The 8,789-nt window shown below is 43.4% G+C and overlaps 3 non-coding genes across 3 annotated transcripts; all 3 read right to left on the bottom strand.

The window, feature by feature from the left end:
- Nucleotides 1-5,724: 5,724 nt before the first annotated feature.
- On the bottom strand, nucleotides 5,725-5,798 carry TRNAT-AGU (transfer RNA threonine (anticodon AGU)). Its single transcript has one exon. It is a non-coding gene; the product is annotated as a tRNA-Thr (tRNA).
- A 1,035-nt stretch (nucleotides 5,799-6,833) lies between these two features.
- TRNAT-AGU (transfer RNA threonine (anticodon AGU)) lies at nucleotides 6,834-6,907 on the bottom strand. The gene has a single exon. It is a non-coding gene; the product is annotated as a tRNA-Thr (tRNA).
- Nucleotides 6,908-7,686: 779 nt separating this feature from the next.
- Nucleotides 7,687-7,760, bottom strand: TRNAI-AAU (transfer RNA isoleucine (anticodon AAU)). The gene has a single exon. It is a non-coding gene; the product is annotated as a tRNA-Ile (tRNA).
- Nucleotides 7,761-8,789: the final 1,029 nt, after the last annotated feature.

Here is an 8,789-nt window from a genome sequence, read left to right as displayed (position 1 = left end):
CTTCTGAAACCAGAAAAAAATCTAGACAGGTATACTTCAAGTGGGGATATGAAAAGTATGTATAGCCAGGATCCGAGGGTTTCACTGTTTCCCAAATATCAATCAGCCCATGCGTTTTCATTAGCTGAGTAAGAGCTTTTAGCACCTGGGGCTTCCTCCCTAGATACCACTTTGTAACCCCACCAAGTATGCTTACCTCTAGATTAATATTAAAGTCACCACATACTCTTAAATGCATTGGCCACTCCAATAGCCCCACAGTCGATTCCTCCCCTATCTTGATCTCATCAAAATTGGAACCAAAGCTGAAGCATAGAGTAAATCTTGTTTCCGCTACCCAACTTCTGAGAATCTCCCATGACCCATACTTATCCACCAGCCTTCGATTAGATGTAAGCTGGGCTTTCTTCATTCATATCACCACCCCCTATCAGTAATGCTTTGTGAGGTACCGGCAGCCAAGGAATACCCCCTAATTTGCAACAGATCCCTTTTTAACGAAGGATTTTGAGTTGCCTGCTAGCATATTAAATCCAGCCCCAAAGCACAGAGAAACTCGGCCACCTTTACCCTCTTATTCCTATCATTGAGCCTGCATACGTTAACTGTAAAATACATAACTTATCCTTATTAATCAAAGATGAATCATGTACCACTCCTCCTGGCAAACCAACCAATAAAACCAGCACTCCACCACTGAGTCACCCAGATTCTCTACATCATTATGCTCTATTTCCTTCCCTCCCTCTTGCCCCCTCTTCCTCTCTCCAGCCCTACCCCACAATCACTCTCATCCCCCTCCCACAGCTATCTCCCAATGCTCTCCCCTCTTCCCTGCCCTCACCCCCTATGTGAGGCAATCAGACCTTGCATGGTCTGCTATAGATGGTTGAGCTCCCCCTGGCCATCTCCGCAGAGTGTTTCCCACCAAATTGTGTCTATCCAGTCACAAAACATTTATCACTTCCATTTCATTGCACATACCAAAAATAAACTAGAATTGCATGTGCCTCAAATATTGTAACCCCTAAATCCAACCCCCTATCACAGTGTCAAAAAACAAAAAAACAAGGCAGTGCAACAGTTTAAGTCTTTATCTTCCCAACTTTCTTGCTTGCACTCCTTGCTCAGTTCCACTCCTACCCGGGCCTGTAATTGTTTAGACCACGGTCATGGACCTAGCCTTAGCTGCAGCTCCTGCTTCCTCTACAACCTGGCTTCCTCCGCCAGATGTCTGCTCCAGTTGCTCCATAACTGATGGACGCGGGAATACTGAATTATAGGTGGCGCTGTTTCTGGCTTCTAACCATGCGATCTCTTTCACATAGCTTTTGCTTTCAAACCTGCCAGCCCGCTTCCCAGCTTGTATTCTGGAACCATTATACCTTTCCATGTTTATTGCTGCATGTTGGACCTGGCCCTTTTTGCAGGGTCATCCCCAAACTTTTTGCCTCCTTCCTCCTATTTTTCCTGACCAGTTTTTGTTGGCTTTTGAACTCTGAGCACTTTACCACTGCTAACCAGTGCTAAAGTGCATATGCTCTCTGTGTAAATTGTACTGTTACTTGGTTTATCCATGATTGGCATATTTGATTTACTAGTAAGTCCCTAGTAAAGTGCACTAGAGGTGCCCAGGGCCTGTAAATCAAATGCTATTAGTGGGCCTGCAGCACTGATTGTGACACCAACACTGTAATCATGTCTCAGACCTGCCACTGCAGTGTCTGTGTTTCCAGTTTTAAACTGTAAATTCAACTTGGCAAGTGTACCCGCTTGCCAGGCCTAACCCTTCCCTTTTTCTACACATAAGAAACCCCTAAGGTATGCCCTAGGTAGCCCCATGGGCAGGGTGCAGTGTATGGTTAAGGTAGGACATATACTAATTTATTTTATATGTACTGATAGTGAAATATCGCCAAATAGCCGGCCGCTACCCTATGCCAATGTATTAGTTCCATGATCAGTCTGCTCCACCTGATGCAGAGCTCCCCCTGAGTGGTGTTGGGGTTTGAGATCTTTTTGCAGAGCCAAATCCTCACTGTTGAGGTGTCCATAGGCCTCCATTTGTTCCTCTTAAATAAGTTGGCTTCTTTGGCTTGTGTTGAGGAACCCATGACCTAGTACCTAGTAGCCGGAGGGGCTCCTACGTTCACAGTTAGGATCAAAGGATTGTTATCGCTCTCGCACCTGTTGGGCATCTCAAACCTTCCAAAATGGTTTGCTAGGGATTCCAACAGTAAAATTTACTCAATAGTTCTGATTCCTTTAAAGGTGGGGAGCTTTGACTTTTTAGAGCTTGCTCGGCTGAGATTAGTTTGAAAATATTTAGGAGGTCGTTCATTATTCCTTGTTCTTTAACAGTTCTTGTGATAATATGGGGATTTCTCAGACCCCTGATGTTAAAATTGCCTGTCAGCACGACCTAATGTATGGCATATTTGAGCAGTATAGTTTCAAGGCAGCTGCAGAGATCGTTAGTTGTGCTAAGTCTCTGAGCTTTTGTGAATTATGGTACCAGTTTATCAGGAGTAAAAGTGTATTTTTGCGGCAGAGTGCTAGCCTGGTTGTCAGTGCCACTTATAAGGCCGGGGAGGCTTGGTTCAAAGGCATATGGTGGCCTTAATTGTTTGCTTGATAAAAATTAAAAATACAACCAAACAGGTTTGCACATTTCACTGGTTTGAAGAGCTCATAATAGTCTTGTAGGACTGAAGGGCTAAGTGCCAATGTTTCTTGTAGGCATATTATGTCACTTCTGTTCAGCAGTGCAACTGCTGATTTGCTTGTCAAGATTGTCTTCCGGCCTTCCACGTTCCATGGTGTGATAACGACTGGTTCACCTCTATTTGTTTGAGGGTCAGTTCTCTATCCCTCCACTGATTATTTGGCGTAATATGATCAATCCTGTGGAACTAGAATCTTAGATCATTCAGATGTGCCATCCTATAATGATCTGTCATGGGATATCTACTGCAAAAAGAACAAATGATGGACTGAATGCTGAACAATGCAATTATTCACCCACAGTCAAACAAATCTGGGTTTAATCCATTTTTTTTTTTGCTCACCACGCCACCCCATTTTGGACCCAGCTGTATGCAAATCAGGCTTGACCCCGCTCCCTCTGGGAACAGTCAAACCCGAACTGCCAAGCCAGGTCCTCCTTGGACTGGAAACAAGTATCCTCGGACCGGTTTTCAGAGTATCACCCTTCATTAGGCAGGGTAACTTGAATCCAGTGCTCTCCAATGCTCCTGAATCCGTAACTTAAGACTGCGGTACGTGCTGTTAACATAAATCATATTTCAGCAACAGTCTGTTATAAAGATCTCAAATTGATTGTTGCAGTTGATAAAGTGTTTAACTTTATGCACACGAGAGCTATTGTATTTAAACTCTTTAATCTTATCCTACCCATTTGTGCAATTGCAGCACGTATAAAATTCCAGGGATTTATCCATTAGCCGTGTATCTTCAAGTTCTAATGACGTTACATAGCTGGGACATAAAAATCCCTAAGCGTGTGTCCTCTTTTATACACCACCATTGGATTTTTGCTTATTTTGCCCAGCACACCGGGAATCTCCAGCAGGAGAAGCCAATGTTTCTTTAATACCTTAAAAATCCTATGACTACATAAGGTGTATCTTGTGACAAGTGCTAGTTTAGCTTGTTTCCATCTAGCCTCCATGCCCTTAGCCATAAGAGTCCCCTCTCTCTCTGGGTACATTCTGTACTCTCCTTTCTGTTATACTAAGGGCCACATTTACAACAAAATGGTGCATCAATCACGATGCGCTATTGTGCTTGCCCAGCCCTGCGCTCTCCTAATGACACCATGGTAACGCTGTATTTACAATACAGCGCGCCATAGCACTCGTTAGCACAACTGCGTCAAAATTTCTGACCCAGTTGTGCCGCTTTGCTGGACTAGTACCAAACATTTTGGCGATAGTCCAGCAAAGTTTGGGGAGACCCATTTAAAACAGCCTAATGTCACTTTCACGCCTGACCTTGAGCAGGTGTTAAATAAATGACTCTAGAATGATGCAGTGAAACTGTGTAAATGTCACTGTGCCATTCCTGCACGCCTCCTAGAGGGGAATGCTTCCCTTGTATACATTATACCTGGCACAGGTATAATGTGGCACAAGTTTTACAAACTGGCGCAATGGTTTCATTGGGGCAGTTTATAAATATGGCAGGAGGTGGGGGACTTTTGTGCACCAAAAAAATAACTCTACGGTAGCGGAAGGAGCATGTAAATGAGTCCCTAAGCATTTTAGGATCGTAAAATTTGTCCAGGAAACATTTCTTTCCATCATTGATGTTCATCTTGAAATTATCTTAAAATGATCAAGTTCACTATATTTTCACGTTATACAGATCATTTCACCAAACAGGATATTTTTAATTACAGATTGTGCAGGTGGACTCGAATCATGCAAGATGGAAGATTGCCCTGGTGCTGCCTGTGCTGTGCCTGTTCTTGGGGCACTGAAGCTTGAATCTCCTCTGCCTGTTCTGTAAGTGTCACCTGCTGCTCCCAGCTGCTGCCTGTCCTGTTCCTGTGCTTCAGATAATTAACCTGAACCTCTTCTGCCTGTTCTGTAACAGTGTCGGTAACTGAAGGTTACCCTGCTGCTGACTGTACTGTGCCTGTTCTTGCGATGAGCAACTTGAACCTCTTCTGCCTGTTCTGTAACAGTCTCAGTAACTAAAGGTCACCCTGCTGCTGCCTGTGTTGTGCCTGTTGATTGAAGCTTTCATCACTGCTGCCTTACTGTGCTTTGATGTGAGTGAATGCTGGGGAAATCTTCTCACTGAACAAAGTCAAACTGATTGGCTTTGTCAATGGGTCTTTGAAAGTCAAAAATATTCCAGTTGTTGGTACAATACATTCTCACTGTAACATGAAATAAAATCATATCGTTTATTTACCATGCATAGTTAATGAAAACCATTTGGTGACTGAAACAGCTCTCTAAAAGACCCCTGCTGGCAATAAAATACAACATAAAGTTCATCAGTCACATGTATAATTCTTGCATCTCTAGAGTAACAAAGTGTAGCACAAGTATTTCCCATAAGCCCATTGCCCAGCTGTCCCTACCAAAACTCGCTTGTGTTTCGATTAGATCATGTGCAATCATCGAGCAGTTAAAGTGCACGCTTGCAAAATACATATTAATTCAGCAATGCATCTAGAATGGTCGCTTCTAGTGCGAATGGCAGCGCAGATAAGGTGTTATTATTGTTTATTTGGCCACAGGTCAAAATCGCTTCTCAGTCCACCTCTGTCTTTTAAATGATGTAGAGCCGTCCAACACTTAAACTGCATATGGTGTTGAGCAGCAAAGAACTTATTTATCAGTAAAAGGGCCCATTAGTTCAAGCATGACGGGGCCTCCGAAACAGACGTTTGGATATAGATAGCCTCACAAATAACATGCAATAAATAACAATCCATGATTCAGAGCCAATGAACAGCCTACATCTATCAGTACATAGGACCCAGACTACATTGCTGCCAACTGAAACTCAATTGTTGCCATAGGCAGGTAGAATTTAACATTAAAAAATAAAAAAAAAATAAAAAAAGAGTTAATTAGCTTGGAGGAGGACTCATGGTATAATGCGTAATTATAAGAGCGTGGGTTTGCAGACTATATGTTTATTGTCAGTTTATTTTCTTTAATCTGTTTGAAAAATGCTTGAAAACTAAGGCACTGCTGAGATTCGAACTCAGGATCTCCTGTTTACTAGACAGGCGCTTTAACCAACTAAGCCACAGCGCCACCCAATCGCTGACGTCACTGTGTCTTAGTCAGTGTTAAAAATGCCAGATGCTACAGCGTGTTCAATTGTTTAAAGCCTTCGTTTCTTTTCATCTGATCCCAACAAAAAGACGAGAGAAAAGCAGACTAAGGAATGAATGTGTGCGTAGCCCGCGTGTCCTCCCTACTCCTCACGTGACCCCTAGCAGCCCTGTCCAGTGCTTCACCGAGGTCCCTGACACGCACTGGGTAAAGCAAAGCCCCAGAGAGCTCCCAGAGATAGGAAAGTGGTTTAGACGTTCTACTCGCTACATTCTTTCCGTCTCCAAAGATGACGTTAAGCTAACTTTCCCGGTATAGCCGAGGGACCCGCCACTCTCGGAAAGAAAGCGAGATTGTTTTGTCCATGAAGTCCCCTGAAATAAAGAAAGCGTGAAGAAGTGCGGGTCGAGTGTACCTAGATAACACTGAGGATGGCGCTTCAGCAAGTGTCAGCTATAACTATTACAGCATCCTGTAATCGCTCACACTTTTATTTAGTAGAATAAAGAAAAATCTACTCTGTAAACTGCTACTTAAAAGGTCCTGCAGGCTGTTTACGTGGTTTTCTAGTTCGTGAAGCTGCAAAGGAAAAGTGGTAGTAATAGATTACTGGCCCGTACGGGGATCGAACCCTCGACCTTGGCGTTATTAGCTTATTTATCAGTAAAAGGGCCCATTAGTTCAAGCATGACGGGGGCTCCGAAACAGACGTTTGGATATAGATAGTCTCACAAATAACATGCAATAAATAACAATCCATGATTCAGAGCCAATGAACAGCCTACATCTATCAGTACATAGGACCCAGACTACATTGCTGCCAACTGAAACTCAATTGTTGCCATAGGCAGGTAGAATTTAACATTAAAAAAAAAAAAAAAAAAAAAGAGTTAATTAGCTTGGAAGGGGACTCATGGTATAATGCATAATTATAAGAGCGTGGGTTTTCAGACTATCTATATGTTTTTTGTCAGTTTATTTTCTTTAATCTGTTTGAAAAATGCTTGAAAACTAAGGCACTGCTGAGATTCGAACTCAGCATCTCCTGTTTACTAGACAGGCGCTTTAACCAACTAAGCCACAGCGCCAACCTCGTCGCTGACGTCACTGTGTCTTAGTCAGTGTTAAAAATGCCAAATGCTACAGCGTGTTCAATTGTTTAAAGCCTCCGTTTCTTTTCATCTGATCCCAACAAAAAGACGAGAGAAAAGCAGACTAAGGAATGGACCTGTAAAAAATAGGTCATGAAAAGATTATATCGGCACACATACATATTTCTATTGATTTCGTAATGTTTTAAAGTATAAACGCCATACACTGGTGGACGAAGTGTTTAACATTCGTGCAAGCTCAACATGCAACCGAAAGAGCAATGATACAAAGATCACCAATGTGTACAAGACACGTAAATGAATGTGTGCGTAGCCCACGTGTCCTCCCTACTCCTCACGTGACCCCTAGCAGCCCTGTCCAGTGCTTCACAGAGGTCCCTGACACGCACTGGGTAAAGCAAAGCCCCATAGAGCTCCCAGAGATAGGAAAGTGGTTTAGACGTTCTACTCGCTACATTCTTTCCATCTCCAAAGATGACGTTAAGCTAACTTTCCCGGTATAGCCGAGGGACCCGCCACTCTCGGAAAGAAAGCGAGATTGTTTTGTCCATGCAGTCCCCGAAATAAAGAAATCGTGAAGAAGTGCGGGTCGAGTGTACCTAGATAACACTGAGCATCCTGTAATCGCTCACACTTTTATTTGGTAGAATAAAGCAAAATCTATTCTGTAAACTGCTACTTAAAAGGTCCTGCAGGATGTTTCGTGGTTTTCTAGTTCGTTAAACTGCAAAGGAAAAGTGGTAGTAATAGATTACTGGCCCGTACGGGGATCGAACCCGCGACCTTGGCGTTATTAGCACCACGCTCTAACCAACTGAGCTAACCGGCCACACCCCAACAGAGGCTCATGCATTGGTAAATTGCTGTATACTGATAGAGCACAGGAGGCTCTGTTTACGGATTCCTTCAACAGACGTGGGATGAGTAATGCTTATGCCATCATCCTTTCCCTCAAGACATTTACGATGAGTAATGCTTATGCCATCATCCTTTCCCTCAAGACATTTATGTGCTCTGGCAATGCTAAGTAAATCCACAACTTCAAACAGAAGGAAGCTACAACTACATAACACCGACATTATATCAATAATTGTACTGAAGGCGACAGGCTATCAAGAACCACAAGAGCCCCAACTCCAGGGAAAATGGACTGAAAAGTAGAATCGCTCCATAGACCCCGTCCAAGTACTGTGCATATGCAATCTTATGCTACTTTGTTGTTTCCTGTTCTACAGGTTGTCCTCATGCTTCTCGAGCTCAATCTATAGCACACACTATCATAAATTGTACTCTCCGTCCCTAGCCCTTCACTTCCCGTACCCTTTTCTCGGCACTCCTTCAACAACTCTTTTCCCGCCCAATACATTTTCATTGACTTTGAATACTTTTAGCACCTTTTTGGGGTCGAGCCTTCGCTAAAATGCGCGTGCGCATGCGTATCGCTTGGGAGACGCTGTAGTAGTTAGAAAAGGGATCGGAGCCCCGTCCATGTCACATCAGAGTCTTTCATTGGTTCGTGGGCTTGCTTTTTAAAGTCTACTTGCTTTCATTAGTGGAAGGCATGCATACGTCATGTCTTTTCCAGTGGTTAGCCCTCCTCGAGTGCAGCGACCAAGTACTGAAAACATACGAGGCTCGCTGTTTTCCATCAGGTTTGCGGACTACTTTTTCTCTTTTTTCACAGCACGATCTCGCTTGGCAGAAGTCTAGCGCTTTGCATGACATCACCCTGTTATATGGTTAATTGCACTTTTGCCGGTTATGCTAGCGCGCCTGGTCCTTAATAAGTAAACTTACAAGGGGATGCGTACAGGCTGATGAACTTTTTGGATCGCATGGAGTATCCTAGATATGTAGT

Source organism: Pleurodeles waltl, chromosome 12, assembly GCF_031143425.1.
Source record: "Pleurodeles waltl isolate 20211129_DDA chromosome 12, aPleWal1.hap1.20221129, whole genome shotgun sequence".
Lineage (NCBI taxonomy): Eukaryota > Metazoa > Chordata > Amphibia > Caudata > Salamandridae > Pleurodeles > Pleurodeles waltl.
The sequence above is the reverse complement of the archived record's forward strand: the minus strand, read 5'-3'. Positions and strand labels throughout refer to the sequence as shown.